General features: G+C 37.1%; 1 protein-coding gene across 1 annotated transcript in view; it reads left to right on the top strand.

Moving 5' to 3' along the window:
* CCDC150 (coiled-coil domain containing 150) overlaps positions 1–23040 on the top strand; it is a 127290-nt gene that overhangs the window by 80765 nt on the left and 23485 nt on the right. The gene's annotated exons all lie outside the window — the stretch shown is intronic.

Here is a 23040-nt window from a genome sequence, read left to right as displayed (position 1 = left end):
GTCTTCTTTTATGTTATTAATCCCCTTCATGCATTCTTTTTTTTTAAAGCAGTTGGGGTTAAGTAACTTTTTAGCTCAAGGTTATATGGCCAGTTTTTTTGTGTGTAGGTGTTAAGTATTTGAGTCCAGAACTGATCCCAGGTTCTCCCAACTCTGGGGCTGGCACTCTTACTCACTGCGCCACCTAGCTGCCCACTTCATGCATTCTTTTGATGGACCTCACACACAGTATTTCATCTCTTCATGTTTTTGCAGTGGCTGTCCCCCATACCCAGAATATACAAATGATCTTTATTATTCACAGATTCTGCCCATATTTATTTGTAATCTCAAAATCAATACTCATAGCACTTAAACTTCATTCCTGGACATAAGCAAGAGTGACAAAAAAACTGAACTTCCCATTTGAGGTCAAATAAGGCAATACTCTGCTTTTTTTGTTCTCAGTCTCTTACTGTTAACAAGTGTCTTTTTTGCAGTCTACTTAGTGCCACTGTTTTTGCATTTTTCTAGGTTTTATTGGTGATTTCACTGTTTAAAATTCTCCCAGCATAGTGCTATTTAGTGCTGAAGGACTTTTAGTGTTCCTAAGGATAAAAAGGCTGTGATGTGCCTTAATGGGGAAAATACATGTGTTAGATAAGCTTCACTCAAGCATAAGTCATAGTGATTGTGGCTGTGATTTCAGTGTTAACTAATCCACAATACAGTACATGCAGAAATGGGAAGAGGAAATTCATAGCTACTCAAAAAAGTGCTAAAGTAAATGCTGGGACCAGAGGCTCACAGGAACCTAATCCTTTATTTCCCCTGTGAGCAATGGTTCAGTATTCACTCATTCAATGTTCACAGCAACTTGATAGAACATAAAATAGCACGAATGATAAAAATCAGCTATACACCTCATTTCTACTTCATAGCACTGAGGAAACTGAGGGGATTAGGATAGCAAGTGGTTAATTGTGGGAATTGAATGAACCATACTAACTCCATCCTTTGACTCAATTCTGGAGCTAGCTTGTTTCTGTTCATAAGTTTAATTTGTGTCTTGTAAGAAAACTTTATTCATTTGTAGGAATTGGGAGAAAACATTGAATTAGTTGAACCTAACCCTTCATGACTAGGAAAGTGGACCACATCTCTCTGCTGCTTAGAGACACTTAACCAAGGATCTAGCTTGTGTTAACCAAAAACTCAGATCCAAAGCTTGATGCAAGGATTTTATATATGCACATATACATATATACATACATATATCTCAAGCAATCCATATGTCTTATCGGAAAACTTGCCCCATACTAATTAGTCTGTTATTGTTTCCATGTTCCTTTTGTTATTCACAGATACTTGGGGAGAGTGGTACACCTCTTTTTCTCAATTCAGGGAATTACACCTCTTCACTCTCCCACTCCAAACTTGGAAAGTCCCTAATCTTTCCTCCAGTTAAAAATCAGATTATTTAATATTGTATTGTTTCCATTTAATTAATTGGCCTTATTTGATTGTTTTTAATGTGGAAAAATCTGGCTCCCCCTATATTCAGAGTCCAGTCCTAAGCTAAGGAAGGGACCTGGTCCCAATTTGTTGGGCAGTTGGCATAGAAATGAGGGGGAGATGAAAGGTGGAGACCAGTTGTAAAGTTTTGCTGAGATATAGAAATGTAAGAGTATTTTAGATTTGTGATAATGCAAATAAACATAACTATCTGAGCAATAGTGAAAAAATAAAGTTTTCCTTTGATGCTTATTATTTCATTTTTTATATTTGTATTTCTTTTTAATACACTTCACTTTCCTGGACAGCTCTCCAATACCTGGTACCTTCCTCATAAACTTTCATCTTCCCCCTTATGAAACTTGCTCTGAGTAATCAAATTAAAAGTAAAAAAATTAGAGTAGGGCATCTTAAGCTGGGGCCCTTGAACTTTTAAAAAATATTTTGATAATTAATATATTTTATGCATTTAAAATTATCATTTTGAGAGAGCGTTTAGTGGGAACAGAATGAGGTACATATCATTCCTGTTGTCCTGCTATTGTAGTTATATTGATCCTCTAGAGGATGAGCTGATATCCTAATATTTTTACTCAGGTTTTTTTTTCAACTATATAATATTCCTTAAAACACTAAATATATGATTTAGTTTCTTTCCTTATCTCTTTTAATTAGATCTATTTTTGCTTTTGCTTTGTCTGAAATCAGGATTGTTACCTACACTCTTTTTTAACTTCAGCTGAAGCATAATAAATTCTGCTCCAGCCCCTTATCTTTACTCTCTGCATGTCTCTCTTCTTCAAGTATGTTTCTTGTAAACATATTGTAGGATTCTGGTTTTGAAGCACTCTGCTATCTGCTTCCATTTTATAGGAGAATTCATCCCATACACATCCATTTTTCCTCTTGCTTGTTGTCTCTCCCTTTTCACCCTTTCTGTCCCTACCAGTGTTTTGCTTTGCTTCTGTCTGCCGTTTCCTCCCTTCTGTCAGTCCTCCCCATACCCCCAGCCTCTTACTTAATCTCTTCCCATCCTACCTCCCTGTTGGGTAAGATAGATTTCTATATTCAATTGATTGTGGATGTTATTCTTCCCTCTTTGAACCAAATCTGATGAGTGTCAAGGTTCAAGCATGTCCGTGGCCCGTACTCCTATCTTTCCCTTCACTGTAATAGTCTTTCACACCTTTTCATGTAAAATAATTTAGCCTGTTCTGCCTCTCCCTTCTGCATCGTGCACTCCTCTTTCTCATCCTTTAATTAATTTGTATGTTGTTCCCTCAAATTCACCTTATACCCATTCCCTCTGTCTAGCTGCACTATTAGTGACACAATTCTTTAAAATTACAAGTATCATCTTCCCATGTAGGGATGTAAACAGTTTAGCTCTATTGAATCCCTTATGTTTCTCTTTTCCTTTTTATGTTTTTACACTTCTCTTGAGTCTTGATATTGGAGATCAATTTTTTTGTTCAATTCTTGTCTTCTCCATATGAAAACTTGAAATCCTTCTATTTCATTGAATGACTTTTTTTTCCTTGAAGTATTATGCTTAATTTTGCTGGGTGGGTGATTCTTTGTTGTAGTCCTAGTTCCTTTGCTTTCCAGAATATCATGTTTTATTTTCTCTGATCCTTTGATGTTGCAGCTGCTAAGTCTTGTTTAATCCTGATTGTGACTCCCTGATAGTTGAATTGTTTCTTTCTGTCCACTTGCAGTATTTTGTCTTTGACCTGATAGTTCTGTAATTTGGCTAATAATGTTCCTTGGAGTTTTCATTTTGTGATCTCTTTCCTGAGGTGAACAGTGGATTCTTTCAATGCCTATTTTGCCCTCTGGTTCCAGGACATCAGGACAGTTTTCCTTGATAATTTCTTGACAGATGCTATCCAGGTCCTCCTCTTGAGGCTTTCAGGTAGTTCAATGATTCTAACACTTGTCTCTCCTGGATCTATTTTCCAGGTCAACTGATATTTCCAATGAAGTATTTTACATTTTCTTCTATTTTTCATTCTTTTAATTTTGTTTAATTTCTGATGTGTCACAGAGACATTAGCTTCTACTCGTCCATTTCTAATTTTTAAAGAATTGTTTTCCTGGGGCAGCTAGGTGGTGCAGTGAATAGAGCACTGGCCCTGGAGTCAGGAGGACCTGAGTTCGGATTTGGCCTCAGACACTTCACACACACACACACACACACACACACAAAACTAGCTGTGTGACCTTGGGCAAGTCACTTAACCCCAATTGCCCCCCCCCAAGCAAAAAAAAAAAGAATTGTTTTCCTCAGTTAGCTTTTGTATCTCCTTTTCCATTTGGCCAATTCTACTTTTTAAGCAATTGTTTTCTTTTTAAAACTGTTGGCTCTTTTTTCATAATTCTCTTGTATCATTCTCATTTATTTTCCCAATTTTTCTTCTAACTCCTTTATTTGATTTTTAAGCTTCTTTTTGAGTTCTTCCATTAGTTCTTTCTGAACTTGAAACCAACTTCCATTTTTCTTTGGGGCTTTGCCCATAGGTGTTTTAACATGATCGTCCTCTTGTATGTTTATGTCTTGATCTTCCCTGTCACCATAATAATTTTCTATGGCCAGATTTTTTTTTTGTTGTTTTTGCCCATCTTTTCTGGCCTTTTCCCTTACTTTTAAATTTGAGCTCTGCTTTTAGGGTGGAAGGAGCGCTGTTCCAAGCTTCTTATTCCGGGGCCACAGGGCCTGACTGTTTACCTGGTGCTACACTGATGTTGCCCTGAGGTGCATGGGCAACCCTCATGTCTGGTGCTGCACTGAGGGGGTAGTGAAGGGGGTAACTGGTGCTGCTGGAGGTAGTAGGGCTCTGGAAGTTAACAGAGCTGGTGTCTGGTGTGTGCTGAGGCCTATGAAGCGGCCCTGTATCGGCAACTGCCTGTTTGCCTGGACAATGCTGAAGAACATGGTGGTGGCAGCTGCCTTGTCACCTCACCATGCTGGGTTGGGGGGTGCAGGGGGGCGTCCCAGCACTGGTGTCTATCCATTTTCTTAGGTACCTGTGGGGTCCCTGCATTGGTGTCTGCCTATTTCCCAGGGGCTACACTGAAGCACATGGCAATTCCCAGAGCTAACATCTTCCCATTCCCCCAGCTATACTGAGGCACATGAGGAGTTCTAGTGTTTGTGTTTGCCTGCTCCCCCACACTGGGGCGTAGAACTTCCTACCGGTTTGCCGGGGTAGGACTTGCCGCTGACTTGCTGGGATATTTCCTGTCCTGTACTCCTTTCCTTTTTTACCTGAGTGAGACAGACCTTTCCTGACAATTTTCCAAGTTTCTTAGGCTAAAAAGATTGTTTTACCCCATCTTTTTGCTGCTTCTGCTGTTCCAATGCTAATTTTGGGGTGCTGTTTTATTCTTGTTTGGAGATGAATGTGAGAGAGTTATGGTGATTTCCTGCTTAATCCACCATCTTGGCTCCTGGAAGTCAAAACACTAAATATAAGAGAATAATAGCAACTTATCCCAGGGCCATTTCTTTCTAAGCTTAATAGAATAGGATGAGATTAATAATGAAGATAGTGACGATGAAGATGATGACAACTAACATATACATCATGTTTTTAAGCTTACAAGGTACTATGCATAAATATGCTCATGAACTTCACAACAGCCTCCTTCATTAGAGCTACAAATATTATATTGATCTTAGACATAAGGAACCTGAGGCTCCTAGATATTGTTCTCCCGTGAAAATTCCCAGTCTAGTGACCAGCCAGAAAGAAGAGGCAGGGTTTGAACCTATCATACTTCCTTTAGTTTTCTTTGGAAAAAAAAATAGGAGCACCTCAATTCAAGAAACAGTCAAGAAAACTATTATTAGTGAAGCAGTATGCCAAGTGTTAGAACAAAATATGAAACAAAAAGATGCCTAAGGTGTTGAGGGGAATCTTAATGTGTCTCAAGGTGGAAGACTAGAAAAATTTGAGAGAATGGAAACAGTAGAAAAAGAACTCTGTCACTTAGAGCAAGATAGTAGGTATGAGGCTCTTCCTGTAAAGGAGGAAGTTGTATTTGCTCAGAAGGAAACAACTTCTTGCCCTGAAAGGAATGCAAAAACTAGGGAAAAGAGCATCCAGTACAGCATCTTGAGGAAGGAGGAAAAATGATAGCACTTACATAGCACTTTAAGGTTTATAAAGTTTACGTACATTATCTTATTTGATCCTCACAACAACTCTGTAAAATATAATTATCCTTATTTTATAGATGAGCAAGATTAGACCACTGAAGAAACTAAACAATTAAGTGATATGTCCAGGGTCATATAGCTAGTAAATGTCTAAGGAAGAATTCAAGCTCAGGTGTTCATAATTCCAAGTCCAGTCCTGTGTCCAGTATGCCACCTAGCTAAATAATGATAGTGACCCCATGCTGAGGCATCATTTTTATCCTAGGACAATAGATTTAGAGATGAAAGGAACCTTAGATACTAAATCTGATCGTAGTGTTTTTAACCTTTTTATGTTATGTATCCCTTTGACTGTTAGATGAAGCCTGTGTGCTTCACAAAATCCTTTTCAAAGGCATGAAAAAAAATCTTGGAATATAAAGGAGACAGATTAGGTTAAAATAGAGTCATTAAAATATTTTAAAGAACAAGTTCATGGACCCCATTTTAAGAACCTTCAATATAGTCTAACTCCTTCATTCTGTAGCTGAGAAAATTGAGGCCTACCTAGAGAGTTTAAGTGACTTGCCCAAAATACAAAGTTGCAGAACTGAGATTCAAACTGAGGTCCTTTGACACCAAATCCATCACTCTTTCCTATGACATTTATCTAGGAGGTAAGGAAGAACATCCTAAACTATTAAACTATTAATCATGAGGTAAGGAAGAACATCCTAAACTATTCAATCAGATTCTTATGTTTCATGTAGGAATATATTTTACTACTAAAAAAAATCTAGAGATCATTACTGTGTATTATTCTTTGACAAGAAATTAAAGACCTTAGGGTTATAAGTGGTTTCATCACTATAGTTGCATGAAGTATGGCAAATGTAGAAAGTAAACAGCTAGTTGAGAAAAAAAGGTATATAAGGATGAGATATGGATTTCCGGAGTGTGGTTTAACATATAGAAACAATAGGCCTTTTAAAAATGTATTATTTATTTTTAAAGTTCCTTTTTTTAAATTTCAGCTTCCAAATTCTCTCCCTCATCCTTCCCCCACCCACTGAGAAAGGTAACCAATATAATATTATTTACACATGTGAAATAATGTCAAACATATTTCCATTTTAACCATGCCATTAAAAAGCAAGGAAAATATAAAAAGTGAGAAATTATACTTCAATTTGCACTCAATTCCATCAGTTCTATCTTGGGTGGTGGATTGCATTTTCACCACACTGGGATGATTTTCAAACAAATAAAATTAAGGGTCAAAAAAGAGGGATCCATTGGGAGAAGGAGTAAGGGAGAGGTTAAATGGAGAAAATTATCTCCCATAAAAGAGGTATGAAAGTAAGAGCTTTTACAATGGAGGGGAAAATGGACAATGGTGGGCAGTGCTTGAACCTTACTCTCATTAAAATTGTCTCAAAAAGGGAATAACATAAACTTAGCTTAGAAATCTATCTTACCCTACAGGCTAGTAGGAGGAAAAGGAGATGGGGGATGGGGGCAGTGCTGATAGAAAGGAGGGGGATAAAGGAAGGTAGTGGTCAGAAGCAAAACAGACATTTGAGAAAGGACAGGTTAAAGAGAGACAGAAAAAAAGGATAAAAGAATAGAATGGAGGGAAATACACAGATAGTAATCATAATTCTGAATGTGAATGGGATGAACTCACCCATAAAATGGAAGCAGGTAGCAGAATGCATTTCAAAACCAGACTCCAAAAATATTTTGGGTTTTTAATCATTATTATTATTTCTTTCTTTTTAGTTTTCAACATTAATTTTTGCAAGATTTTGAGTTTCAAATTTTCTCCCCATCTCTCCCCTCACTCCCTACCCTGATATGGCATGCATTCTGATTAACCCTTCCCCCAATCTGCCCACCCTTCTATCCCCCACCCCATTATCCCCTTCTCTTCTATTTTCCTGTAGGGCAAAATGGACTTCTATACCCCATTGCCTGTATATCTTATTTCCCAGTTGCATGTAAAAACAATTTTTAATATTTGTTTTTAAAGCTTTGAGTTCCCAAATTCTCTCCCTACTTCCCTCTCCACCTACCCTCATTGACAAGGCAAGCAATTCAAAATAGGTTATATATGTGTAGTTATGCAAAACACTTCCACAATAGTTATGTTATGAAAGACTCTATTTCCTCCATCCTATCCCGCTCCTCACTTATTCTATTTTCTCCTTTGACTCTGTCCCTTTTCAAAAGTGTTTGCTTCTGCCTACCCTCTCCCCCAATCTGCCCTCCCTTCTATCCTTCCCCCCTCTTTTTATCTCTTTCCCCCTTACTTTCCTGTAGGGTAAGATACCCAATTGGCTGTCTTTTATTCCCTCCTTAAACTAAATCCATTGAGAGTAAAGTTCACTCATTCCCTCTCACCTCCCCCTTCTTCCCCTCCATTGTAACAGTTTTTTTCTTGTCCCTTTTATGTGAGGTAATTTAACCCCATTCTATCTCTTGCTTCCTCATTTTCCCAATATATTCCTCTCTCACCCCTTAATTTTATTTTTTAAGTATCATCCCTTCATATTCAACTCACCCTGTGCCATCTATCTATCTATCTATCTATCTATCTATCTATCTATCTATCTATCTATCTATCTATCTATCTATCTATCTATCTTTCCTCCAACTACCCTAATACTGAGAAAGATCTCATGAGTTACAAATATCATCTTTCCATATACGAATATGAACAGTTCAACTTTAATAAGTCCCTTATGATTTCTCTTTCCTGTTTACCTTTTCATGCTTCTCTTGATTCTTGTATTTTAAAGCTAATTTCCTATTCAGCTCTTCTCTGAAAGTCCTCTATTTTCATTGAATGTCAATTTTTTCCCCTAAAGTATTATACTCAGTTTTGCTGGGTAGGTGATTCTTGGTTTTAATCCTAGGTCCTCTGACCTCTGGAATAGCATATTCGAACCTTTTTGATTCCTTAATGTAGAAGCTGCTAGATCTTGTGTTATCCTCATTGTATTTCCATAATACTCAAATTGTTTCTTTCTGACTGCTTGCAATATTTTCTCCTTGACCTGGGAACTCTGGAATTTGGCTACAATATTTCTAGGAGTTCTCCTTTTGGGATCTCTTTCAAGAGGCGATCAGTGGATTCTTTCAATTTCTATTTTACCCTCTGACTCTAGAATATCAGGGTAGTTTTCCTTCATAATTTCTTGAAAGATGATCTCTAGGCTCTTTTTTTATCATGATTTTCAGGTAGTCCAGTAATTTTAAAATTCTCTCTGCTGGATCTATTTTCCAGGTCAATTGTTTTTTTCATTGAGACATTTCACCTTGTCTTCAATTTTTTTTTTCATTATTTTGGTTCTGTTTTATAGTGTCTTGATTTCTCATAAAGTAATTAGCTTCCATTTACTTCATTCTGATTTTTTAAGGAATTATTTTCTTCAGTGAGCTTTTGGACCTCCTTTTCCATTTGGCCAATTTTTTTTAAGGCATTCTTCTCATTGGCTTTTTGGACCTCTTTTGCCATTTGGCTTAGTCTACTTTTTAAGGTGTTATTTTTTTCTACTTTTTTTCTGGAGGGGAGAAGGCAGGGCAATTGGGTTAAGTGACTTTCCTAAGGTCACATGGCTAGTAAGTGTGTTAGGTGTCTGAGGCTGGATTTGAATTCAGGTCCTCCTGACTTCAGGGCCAGTGCTTTATTCACTGTGCCGCCTAGCTGCCCCAAGGTGTTATTTTCTTCAGTATTTTTTGGGGTCTCCTTTAACAAGCTGTTGACTCATTTTTCATGATTTTCTTGCATTTTTCTCATTTCTCTTCCCAATTTTTCTTCTGCTTCTCTTGATTGATTTTCAGAATCTTTTTGAGCTCTTCCATGGCCTGTAACCAATTCATATTTTTTCTTGGAAGCCTTTGATGTAGGAGCTTTGATTTTGTTGTCTTCTTCTGATTGTATGTATTGAACTTCTTTGTCACCAAAGTAAGATTCTATAGTCTGAGGGTGTTTTTATGCTGTTTGCTTATCCTCCCAGCCAAATACTTGACTTTCTAACTCTTTGTTAATGTAGGACTCTGCTTCCAGTGGGGTGGGGATGGGTGTACTGTCCCAGAATTCCGGGTCTTTGTATCAGCTACTGGATACCCCACTGTCTGTGAGCCCAGAGCTATGGAAGCAGCCATTGCTGCTGCTGCTGCTACCACCTCTGTTGCCCCAGGGCTGGGGCTGGACCACATTCCTCTTTCATGTAGGTCCCACAGAGTTTTCCCACTTACTTTCTATGCAGCCTTTGGTGTTTGTGGGTTGAGAAGTGTGGAAACTGCCACAGCTGCCAGTGATTCAGTCCCCTGAGGCTTGCACTGGCCCTGTCTGTGCCAACATGGCCCACTCCAGACTGCACTCCACTCCCAGCCCAGTGTGATGTACCCTTCTTGTTGACCTTCCAGGCTGTCTTGGGCTACAGATGTGTTTTGCTTTGTCATTTTGTGGGTTCTGTAGCTGTAGAATTTGTTTAGAGTCATTCTTTACAGGTATTTGGAGGGGTTAGGGGGAGATCTCAAGTAAGTACCTGCTTTTACTCTACCATCTTGGCTCCACCCCCCCAACAATATATTTTTAATATTTTGTTTACAAGAAGCATATCTGAAACAGATACAGAATAATAGTAAGTGAATGGAGCAGAATCTAATATACTTCAGCTGAAGTAAGAAAAAAAAACAGGGGTAGCAATCATGATCTCAGACAAAGCAAAAGCAAAAATAGATATAATTAAAAAGAGATGAGCAGGGAAACTACATTATGCTGAAAGCTACCTTAGACAATGAAGTATTACATATATGTAAAAATCAGTAAAAAATCAGTACTACATATATGAACCAAATGATATAGCATCCAAATTCTTAAAAGTTAAATGAATTATAAAAGGAATTAGACAGTAAAATTATACTGTGGTGGACCTCAACTTTTCCCTCTCAGAAGTAGATAAATCTAACCAAAATATAAGCAAGAAAGAAGTTAAGGAGATGAATAGAATTTTGGAAAAATTAGATATGATAGATGGCTGGAGAAAATTAAATAGTAATAGAAAGGAGTATACCTTTTTTCAGCAGTACATAGCACCTTCACAAAAATTAACCATGTATTAGGGCATAAAAATTTTATGACCAAATTCAGAAAAGCAGAAATATTACATGCATTCTCTTCAGATCATAATGCAATAAAAATTAGATTCAATAAAGAGCTATGAAAACATAGATTGAAAATTAATTGTAAACTAAGTTAAAGAATGAATGGGTTAAAGAACAAATCATAGAAACGATAAATAATTTCATTAAAGAGAATGACAACAATGAGACAAAATACCAAAATTTATAGGATGTAGCCAATGGGAAATTTTGTTTCTTCAAATGCTTCCATCAGTAAAATAGAGAAAAAGGAGATAGATGAATTAGGCATGTAACTAAAAAAACTAGAAAAAGAACAAATAAAAATCTTTAATTAAACACCAAGTTAGAAATTCTGAAAACCAAAGGAGAAATTAATAAAATTGAAAGCAAGAAAATCACTAAACTAATAAATAAAACTAAGAGTTGATTTTGGGGGGTGGGGTGAGGAGAAAAAATAAAATGGATAAACCATTGGTTAATTTGATTTTTTTTAAAAAGGAAGAAATCTAAATTACCTGTATCAAAAATGAAAAGGAAGAATTCACCACCAATGAAGATGAAATTGAAGCAATTATTAGGAGCTCTTTTGCCAATTACATGACACTCTGACAATCTAAGTCAAATGGAAGAATATTTACAAAAATAGAAACTGTCCAGATTAATGGAAGAGGAAATAGAATACTTAAATAACCCTATGTTAGGAAAATTAATTGAACAAGCCATAAATTAACTCCCTAGGGAAAAAAATCCCATAAGACCAAATGGATTCACAAATGATTTCTACCAAACATTTAAAGACCAATTAATTCCCAATATCATATAAGTTATTTGGAAAAATAGACAAAGAAGGAGTCTTACCAAATTTCTTTTATGACAGAAATATAATTCTGACACCTAAACTAGGAAGAGCAAAAATAGAGAAAGAAAACTACAGACCAGTTTCCCTAAAAAATATTGATGTAAATATTTTTAAATAAAATACTAACAGAGATTACAGCAATATATCACAAAGATCATGCACTATGACCAGGTGGGATTTATGTCAGGAATGCAGGACTATTCAGTATTAAAAAAAACTATCAGCATAATTGACCATATCAATAACAAAAACAACAATCATATGACTATCTTGATAGCTGCAGAAGAAGCTTTTGATAAAATTCAACACTCATTGCTATTAAAAATACTAGAAATCATAAGAATAAATGAAGCTTGCCCTGGAATCAGGAGTACCTGAGTTCAAATCTGGCCTCATACACTTAACACAAAAACTAGTCGTGTGACCTTGGGCAAGTCACTTAACCCCAGTTGCCCTCCAAAAAGCAAAAAAAAAAAAAAAAGAATAAATGAAGCTTTCCTTAAAATAATAAGTAGTATCTATCCAAAACCATCAATAAGCAATATCTGTAATGGGGAGAAGTTAGTCTTTACAGTAAGATCAGGGATCAGACAACAATGTCCATTATCACCACTATTATTCTATATTGTACTAGAAATGTTTGTATTAGCAAAAAAAAAGAAGAAAGAGAACTTGAAGGAATTAGAATAGACAATGAGGAATTATAACTCTTTGCAGATGATATGATAGTATACTTAAAAAATCCTAGGGAATCAACTAAAAATCTATTTGAAGTAATTTACAACTTCAGTAAAATTGCCAAATATAAAATAAACCCACATAAATTATCAGCATTTCTATATATTACAAAGAAAGTTTAGCAAGAAGAGAGCAAAGGAGAGAAATTCCATTTAAAATAAACACAGGAAATATAAAACACTTGGTAGTCTACCTGCCAAAACAAACCCAGAATTATATGTAACTATTAACAGTTACAAAACACTTGTCACATGAGGTGAGATCTAAACAATTAGAGAAATATGAATTGCTCGTGGGTAGGTTGAGTCAATATAACAGTCCTACCCAAATTAATTTACTTATTCAGTGGCATACCAATCAAACTACCATTTATAAATCTAGAAAAAAAATACGATTTGTCTGGAAGAAAAATAGGTTAAGAATATCAAGAGAATCAATGAAAAAAATACATCAAGGAAGGTGGCCTAGCAGTACCAGATCTCAAACTGTATTACAAAATGATAATCACCTAGACAATCTTGTATTGACTAAGAAATAGTGACGGAGCAATGGAATAGATTAGGTACACAATACATAGTATAGTAAAGAATCATAGTAATCTAATGTTTGATAAATGCAAAGGTCCAAACTTTTGAGGCAAGAACTCACTGACAAAAATTGCCAAGAAAACCGGAAAACAGTTTGTCAGAAACTAGTTATGATCAGCATCTCACACTGTATACCAAGATAAGGTCAAAATGGGCACATGATTTAGCCATAAAGGGTGATATATCAATATTAAATCAAAGGAGCATAGAATATTTTACTTATATCTATGGATAAGGGAAGAATTTGTAACCAAACCAAAGCTAGAAAGTATTTGTTGTTCATTTGTTCAGTTGTTTCTGACTCTTCATGACCCCATGGACCATACATAGCATGCCAGGCCCCTCTATCCTCCACTTTTGAGTCCTGACTCCTCCTTATGTGACCAAAGTATTTAAGATTTGCCTTCAGTATTTGTCCTTCCAATAAGTAGTCTGAATTAATTTCTTTAAGTATTGACTTATTTGTCTCTTTGCTGTCCAAGGAGCTCTCAATATTCTCCAGCACCACAATTTGAAAGCATCAATAGCATCAATTCTATAACACTCAGCTTTCCTTATAGTCCAACTCTTATAGCCAAACATTGCTGCTGGAACAAGTGTAGTTTTGATCATATGGACCTTTGTCCACAAAGTGATGTCTGTTTTTGCTGTCCAGATTTGCCATAGCTTTACTTCCAAAGATCAAGCATCTTTTAATTTCATGGCTGCAGTCACCATCTGCAATGATCTTTGAGACCAAAAATATAAAATCTGACAATGCTTCCATTTTTTTTCTCCTTCTTTTGTCAGGGAGTGATAAGATCAGTTGCCATGTTCTCACCTTTTTTTAATATTATGCTTCAGTCCAGCTTTTATACTCTCTTCTTTCACCCTCATTAAGAGGCTTCTTAAAATTCTCCACTTTCTGCCATCAGAATGATATCATCTGCATATCTGAGATTATTACTCTTTTTCCCAGCAACCTTAATTCTGGCTTTTATTTTGTCCAACATTGCATTTCACGAGATACATATTCTGCATATGAGTTAATAGCTTTGTTGTGCTCGTTTCCCAATCTTAAACCAGTCAGTGTTCCATGTTCAATTCTAACTTTTGCTTCTCAACCCACGTACCAGGTTCTTTGGGAGACAAGTAAGATGATCTGGTACTCCCATCTCTTTGAGGACTTGCCACATTTGTTGTGATTCACATAGTCAAAGGCTTTAGTGTAGTCAATGAAGCAAAAGTAGATGGATTGTTTTTTTTTTTCTGGAATTTCCTTGCTTTCTCCATAATCCAGTGAATGTTGGAAATCTGGCCTCTAGTTTCTCTACCTCTTTGAAAACCAGCCTGTACTTTTGATAATTCTTGGTTCATATATCCTAGCTTGCAGAATCTTAAGCATAACCTGCTGGTGTGTAAAATGAGTGCAATTGTTTGGCAATTTGAGTATTCCTTAGCATTGCCTTTCATTAATATTGGGACATAAACTGATCTTTTACAGTCCAGTGGACAGTGCTGAGTTTACAGGATGTAAAATGTATAATTTTTTATTACATTAAATTAAAATTGAATAAAAAAACAATGTAGCCAATATTAGAAGGAAAGCAGGAAATTGGGGGGAAATTTTTTTCCAAGTTTCTTTAATAAAGGGCTCATTTCTGAAACATATAGAGAATTGAGTTGAATTTATAAGAATATATTTCATTTCCCAATTGACAAGTGGTCGAAGGATAAGAACAGACAGTTTTCAGAAGAAATCAAAGCTATCAATAATCACATGGAAAAATGCTCTAAATCACCATTGATTAAAGAAATGCTAATTAAAACAACTCTGAGATACCACCTCACACCTATCAGATTGGCTAATATGACAGAAAATTTAAGTGACAAATGTTGAAGAGGATATGGAAAAATTGGGACATTGGTGCATTGTTGATGGAATTGTGAATTGATCCATCCATTCTGGAGAACAATTTGGAACTGTGCCCAAAAGGCTATTTAGCTGCACATAGTCTTTGACCCAGCATTATCACTTCTTCCCTTTTTTTTTTTGGAGGGGGTGTGATAGTAATGGGGTATAAAGATCCCCCTGTATTGGCTTGGTTTTCAAATTGATTGTGTTAAAACCCAGAGCTTGTTAATCCCACCTGTGGGATGGACTTGTTGATGTGAAAAGAGAGTCCTGAACTGGGAGGAGCTGGTGACATAGATTTGGAGAGACAAGAGAGAGGCAGAAGAACTTTTTGGGAAGCAGCACCCTTGTGGAGGCAGAGAGAGAGACTGAGAGGATTGCTGAGGGCCACTTTGAATTGCCCTGGACTTTTGAGACCTGCCCCCAGAGCTGCCAAGGACTGAGGAGACATGGCTGTTTTGCTGGTACTTTGTCTGTCTGTTTTGATGTTGTTTTGTCAGATTTGTCCACTGGTGAAAGACAGTCCTGCTGAAGAAGTCCTGGAACCTGGCTGTTGGCTAAGAGCTCCTGAGACTGTCCTGCAGACAGAGAGTGAATACTGTCCACTGGTGAAGGACAGTGCTGTTGTTGCAGGGGTCTGGGAAGCTTTCTGTTGGTTCAGAAGCCCTGAAGAAGGATTTTCTTGTTGTATCTTTACAGAAATCCTGGGAGAGGGTTTTGCTAATGTTTTCAGGGGTTCTAGGACTGTTCTGCAGACAGAGGATGAATCAACGAAGAGACTGGCAATATATCTTGTGGCCTTGCTAAGCCTTGTCTCCCCAGGAACTAAGATTGCTGAGAACTTGCCTCTTGTCAAGATGAAGAAAAGACCTCCATTTGGGTATTAAGTGCTGTGCTTAAACTTGTTGTAACTCTGGGGTAGATTCAATTGTGATCCAGGGGTGGGGAACTTTTGAACTTTTTGTGTTCTATGGTTGAACAAATGAATGTACTTTACTTAGATTGGAAACTAATCTCCATTTGAGAAGAGGGGCTTTGTGGTGGACTAAATGAAGGTACAGCCTAGGGGTGGAGTAGTATTTAGAACAGGGACTTTGTAATTGATTGAATGAATGGAAGGTCCTGGGGTGGGGTAGTCCTTGGAGATTATTTAATCACACTTAGTAAATGCTGTATTTTGAATGATGTCATATTTTGATCTTCTCTGTTCTTGATTTGTCACTGAATAAAATGGAGAGCACCTATGCTGGTACTCTGAACCTTGGGAAGTTGCCTTTCCTTGGCATTACATTACAGGGGGAAGGCAAGTCAATTGGCATTAAGTGACTTGCCCAAGGTCACAGAGCTAGTAAGTGTGTCAAGTGTCTGAGGCCAGATTTGAGCTCAGGTCCTCCTGATTCCAGGGCCAATGCTGTATCTGGTCTTATCCCAAAGAGATCAAAGAAAAAGTAAAAGGACCTATTTATACAAAAAAATATTTACAGCAGCTCTTTTTGTAATGGCAAAGAATTGGAAATTTAAGGAATTCCCAACAATTTGGAAATGGCTGGACAAGTTGTGGTATATGATTGTGCTATAATAGGAATGTGGTATATGATTGTCCTATAATAGGAATATTATTGTGCTATAAGAAATAAAGATGAGGATACTCTCAGAAAACCTGGAAAGACTGTATAAACTGATGAAAAGTGAAATGAGCAGAATTAGTACACAGTAACAGTAATATTGTAAAGATGATCAACTGTGAATGATTTAACTATTTTTTTAATATAATGATCCAAGACTTTAATGAAAAATATTATTCGCCTCCAGAAAAAGAACTGACACAGTCTGAATGAAGATTGAAGCATATTTTTTTACTTTATATTTTTTGGAGTTTTTTCTTTTTTCCTTCTGCAATGTGGCTAATATGGAATATATTTTGTATGACTGTACATGTATAATCTAGAGTCAATTGCCGCCTTCTTGAGGAGGGGGTAGGGATGGGAGGGAGGAAGAGAGTATGGAATTCAAAATTTTTTACATAGTTTTTACACGTAATTGAGAAAAAATTAAATTTCAAAAAGCTATTTGGGGCACATATGGAATGTCAAAGAAGAGAAAAAATCAAGTTCCTAATAGCTGGGACAATTACAAAAAACTGAGAAAAAACAATCATTGGGCTCTTTTTTGCTTGTGTTTTTGGACAAGAAAGAACAGTCTATTACCTAGCAGATTATGACAAAAAAAAAAGAAATGGAAATAGAAATAACAGGATGAGCATGATGGTAAGAGAACATCTAAATGCCCTCAATGACTTCAAGCCAACAGGCCCACACACACTATACCTCTGAGCACCAAGAGAACTGATAGCTATGATTGCTAAGTCACTGTCCATGATCTTTGAGTGACTTGAGAGTATGAAAAGTGCTACTTCTCTGGAAAAGAACAAAATTTAACTTCATTTTCAAAAATTGAAGAGGGAAGATAATATAGACTATAGAATGGTGAGCCTGAGTATAATTCTTCCTAAATTTCTTCAATATTTTTTAAAGGAATCCATGAGTGATTTAGTTTGTTTGTTTGAGGAAGCAGTTGGTCATTAGGAAAGCAGTGATCATTAAAAGGCAGCATGACTTCTTTAAGAACAGGACATGGCAAAATAACATAATTTTTCTTCCCAGCTTTGCCTTTGGTTTTATGGACTTTGACACCATGCCTCAGAGCTTGGGGTCTCCTCATACTGGAATATCCATCAACCCCTGTGACCTTCTGCCCCTTCAACATCCTTCCATCATGCTGTACCCCTCTTGCATTGGCAAGGTCATCCCACAGTTTCCATTTTGAGAAGAGCCCCAAGCTGGACAGTTTTCATTTCCCTATCTGCTTTGCTTCTGACCTCCACCCCTTGTAGAGGTACCTTATCTCCTTAGTTCCCCCACCCCCCTGCTTTTTAGCTTTCCCATTAAGGTCTGAACTTCTGTCTTTCTTTTTTCTTGTATTATATCTCTAGCACTTAGCACAATGCCTGGCATATAGTGAGTGTTTAATAAATGCTTGCCTTGAAAAAGCTGTTAAATGGAGGGAAAGCAGGTAGGTGAAAGGAAATGAGTCAACCTTACTCTCATTGAATTTGGCTTAAGGAGGGAATAACATACACACTAAATTGGGTATCTGACACTACAAGAAAGTAGGGGGGAAGGGGATAAGGGGCACAGATGATAGAAGGGAAGGCAGATGGGGGGAAGGGGTAGTCAAAGGCAAACACTTTTGAAAAGGAACAGGGGGGTGGCTAGGTGGTGCAGTGAATAGAGCACCAGTCCTGGAGTCAGGAGGACCTGAGTTCAGTCCGGCCTCAGACACTTAACACTTACTAGCCATGTGACCTTGGGCAAGTTGCTTAACCCCAATTGCCCCTCCAAAAAGAAAAGAAAAGAAACAGGGTCAAAGGAGAAAATAGAATAATTGGGGGTGGGATAGGACAGAGGGAAATATAGCCAGTCTTTCACAATATAGCTATTATGGAAATGCTTTGCATAACTACACATGTATAACCTAAATGAATTGTTTGTCTTCTCAGTGGGGGTAGATTAGGAGGGAAGAAGGGGGGAGAATCTGGAAATCAAAGTTTTAAAAATAAATGTTAAAAAAAATTGTTTTACATGCAATTGGGAAATAAAATATGCAGGCAATGGGGTATAGAAATCCATCTTGCCCTACAAGAAATTAAGGGGGAAGCGGTTAAAGGGGGATTAGGCAGATATAAGAGAGGGCAGACTGGGGGAAGGGGTAATCAGCATGCATGCTGTCTTGGGGTGGGAGGGGAGAGAATTGGAACTCAAATTCTTGTGAAAGAAATGTTAAAAACTAAAAATAAATAAATAAATTCTAAATTTAAAAATAAATGCTTGCCTTACCTTTTACAATAGGATCATTAGATTAGTAAATCAAAAAAATGATTTAGGCATAGTAGTATATCTAAATTTCAGCATATCATTTGACAAAGTCTCTCATGGCATCCTTGTGATCAATATAGCTAAAAAATAATGTAGTTAGATAGACTTAGAGCTGATTAAATTTCTTTCCCCAGAAAATTCACTAATAGATTAATATCCATTTGCGAAAAGTTCTCTTTAATAGAATAACGCAGTGATCTATGTTTAAACTTGTGTTGTTCAACATTTTTCATCTGTGATATAAATTGATATAATTGACATACTTGTCAAATTTCCAGGTAATACAAAGATTTTAGATGACAAAAACAACCCTCAAATATCTGGACAACTAGAATAATAGATTTAATCTATAAGATTAAATTTAATAAGTGTAAATGTAAAATCCCATACTTGGGTTCATAAAATCAATTTCAGAAGTATAAAACTGGGGAAACATGTCTAGATAATAGTTCATCTGGGGGAAAAAAATCTGAATTTTTTTTTAAAGCAATTGGGGTTAAGTAACTTGCTCAAGGTTACACAGCCAGCTATTTTCTGGGTGTGGTGCTAAGTATCAGAGCCCGGATTCGATCCCAGGTCATCCTGACTCTGGGGCTGGTACTCTTACTCACTGAGCCACCTGGCCACCCCTAAGCAATTGGGGTTAAGTAACTTGCTCAAGGTTACGTGGTCAGGTGTTTCTGGGTGGGTGCTAAGTGTCTGAGCCCGGATTCGATCCCAGGTCATCCTGACTCTGGGGCCAGTGTTCTTACTTGCTGTGCTACCTGGCCACCCCAAAAATCTGAAAATTTTTAAAATGCACTTTAAGCTCAATATAATAAACTATAATAGAGCAACACAAAAACAGGGAATAGAATTTTAGCATTCATTTAAAAAGGTACAGTTCCAACAGTTCTCAAGGGAAAAAAATGCAAATTATCATCAATCATTTGAAAAAAATGTTCCAAATCACTAATAATAAGAGAAATGCAAATTAAAACAACTCTAAGATACCCAAGATGACAAATAAAGAAGGTGACGATTATTGGGAGACTAAAAAAGAACAAACTAATGAACTATTAGTAGAGCTAATACACTATCTCATCAATGCATTTCCATTCTGAAAAACACTTTTCAACTATACCCAAAAAGTTGTTAAATCATAACTTTAGTCTGGTGATACAACTGTTAGACATTTACCCTAAAAAGATCAAAGGAGGAGGGCAGAGCCAAGATGGTGGCATAGAAGCAGGAAAACTCCGTGAGCTCTCTCCATAACTACCTCAAATACCTATAAAATATGACTCTAAAATTTTAGAGCTACAGAACTTACGAAGTGACAGAGAGAAACAAATCTCCCGCTGAAGACAGCCCAGTAGGCCTACAGGAGGGGTCCATCACAGCATGCTGGGAGCCAAACCCAGCCCTGAGTGAGCCGGCAGTTTTAGCCCCAGGGCAGCTCCAACCAGCAGTGAGTGAATCATCAGTAGCTGTGGTGGTTTCCAGAATTATCAACCCAAAAACGCCAAAGATAAAGTAAAAGGTCAGTGTGGGACTCTGTTGGAACTGGGGGGAACTAGGAGCATGGTCTGACCCATTCCCCCAGGTTGAGAAGTGGCGGAGGCGTGGCAGTGTGACTGCTTCAGAGTTCCTGGCCTGCAGATTGTAGGGGGACCAAGTGACCATTCAGAGGATAATTGCTCTTGTTTTAACCTGCTTGGATCTGGATCGCTGTCTTGTGTGGAGGTCCTGAAGTATGTGGTCAGTGGGCCAGAGCTTGTGGAGGCTTCAGAGAGAGCACCCAACTAATAGCTCCAGCAGCTACAAAAACCCCAGCAATTTGGGACAAAGCTGTCCTCTCTAGAAGCAGAGTTCTACTGTGGCAAAAAGCTCAAAAGTCAAGTAATTGAGTGGCAACATGAGCAAGCAAAGGAAGAAAAGCAAGCACAGCAATCAAACTTTAGATTCCTTTTGGGGGGTCAAAAAGGATCAAAGCATGGAACAGGAGGAAGACAATGAAGTCAGAACTCCTGCACCAGAAGCTTCCAAGAAAAATATGAACTGGTTATAGGCCATGGAAGAGCTCAAGAAGAATTTTGAAAATCAAGGGAAATGGAGGAAAAATTGGGAAGAGAAATGAGAATGATGCAAGAAAATAATGAAAAGAGAGTCAACAACCTAGCTGAAGAAAATAACTCCTTAAAAAATAGACTAATTCAAATGGCAAAAGAGGCCCAAAAAGCCAATGAGGAGAAGAATGCCTTAAAAAGCCAAATTTGCCAGATGGAAAAGGAATTTCAAAAGCTCACTGAAGAGAATAATTTCTCCAGAATTATATTGGAGCAAATGGAAGCTAATGACTTTGGGAGAAATCAAGATACTATTAAACAGATCCAAACAAAAGAAAAAAATAGAAGGCAATGTAAAATATCTCACTGGAAAATAGATCCAGGAGAGATCATTTTAAAATTACTGGATTACCTGACAGCCATGATAAAAAAAAAAAAAAGAACCTAGAAATCATCCTTCAAGAAATTCTCAAGGAAAATTGCCTTGATATTTTAGAACTAGAGGGCAAAATAGAAATTGAAAGAATTCACTGATCATCTCTTTAAAAAAATCCCCAAAAGAAAACTCCTAGGAATATTATAGCCAGGTTCAGAACTCCCCAATCAAGGAGAAAATATTACAGGCAGCCAAAAAGAAACAATTTGAATATTGTGGAAGCACAATCAGGATGACACAGGATCTGGCAGCTTCTACATTGAGGGATTGAAAGGCTTGGAATATGATACTCCAGAGGTCAAAGGAGCTAGGATTAAAACCAAGAATCACATACCCAGCAAAACTGAGTATCATGTTTAGAGAAAATATGGTCATTCAATAAAATAGAGAACTTTCAAGCATTCTTGATGAAAAAACCAGAATTGAATAGAAAATGTGACATTCAAATACAAAGAAGCATGAGAAGGTAAACAGGGAAAAGAAATCATTAGGAACTTATCAAAGTTGATCTATTTACATTCCTACATGGAAAAATGATAATCGTAACTTATGAAACTTTTCTCAATATGAGGATAGTTGAAGGGAATATAAATGGATAGAGAGAGAGACAGAGAGAGACTGAGAGAGAGAGAGAGACAGAGAGAGAGAGAGAGAGAGAAGAGAAGAGAAGAGAAGAGAAGAGAAGAGAAGAGAAGAGAAGAGAAGAGAAGAGAAGAGAAGAGAAGAGACGAGAAGAGAAGAGAATCGAAGAGAGAGAAGAGAGAGAGAGATGTGCATGAGAGTATATGGGCATATGAATACATGTGTGAGTGTGTGTACATGTGTACAGGTATACATAGACAGAGGACACAGGATCAATTGAATAGGAAAAGGTGATATTTAAAAAATAAAATTAAGAGAGTAATATAATGAGAGGAGATAGAGAGAGACAGAATAGGGTAAATTATCTCATATAAAAGAGGTAAGGGAAAATTGTTATAATGGAGGTGAAAAACAGGAAGGCAAAAGGGAATGGGTCATTGAATTTGGCTTAAGGAGGGAATAACATACACACTAAATTGGGTATGTTACCCTACAGGAAAGTAGAGGGGAAGGGGATAAGAAGGGGAATGATGGAAGGGAGGGCAGATTTGGGGGAAGGGTAGTTAGAAGCACACACTTTTGAAAAGGGACAGGGTCAAAGTAGAAAATAGAACAAGTGGGGGTATAGGATGGAGGGAAATATAGTCAGTCTTTCACAATATATCCACTATGGAAATGTTTTGTGTGACTACACATGTACAACCTATATTGAATTGCTTATCTTCCCAGTAATGGCAGGTGACAAGGGAAAAAGGGAAAGAATCTGGAATTCAAAGTTTTAAAATCAAATGTTTAGAAAAATTATTATCATTATTATTTTTTACATGCATCTGCTAAACAAGATATATAGGCACTGGGGTATGGAGATCCATCTTGCCCTACTGGAAAGTCAGAGGGGGGATGGAGGAGGATATAGGAGAGAACAGATTGGGGGACAGGGTATTCAGTGGGATCGCTGTTTTGGGGTGGCAGGTAGGGGAAAGATGGGGAGAAAATTTGTAACTCAAAATCTTGTGGAAATGAATGTTGTAAACTAAAAACATAATTTTTTTAAAAAAAGGAGAGCTCAAAGGAAAAAAAGAAGGCCCTATACGTACAAAAATATTTGTAGAAGTACTTTTTTTGTAGCCAAAAGCTTAAAAGTGTCATCACTTGGGGAATGGTTGAACAAA

This window comes from Petaurus breviceps, unplaced genomic scaffold, assembly GCF_028583685.1.
Source record: "Petaurus breviceps papuanus isolate PSGF00001 unplaced genomic scaffold, PetGlider_PUasm1.0 90804, whole genome shotgun sequence".
NCBI lineage: Eukaryota > Metazoa > Chordata > Mammalia > Diprotodontia > Petauridae > Petaurus > Petaurus breviceps.
This window is presented reverse-complemented; position numbering and strand designations above follow the sequence as displayed.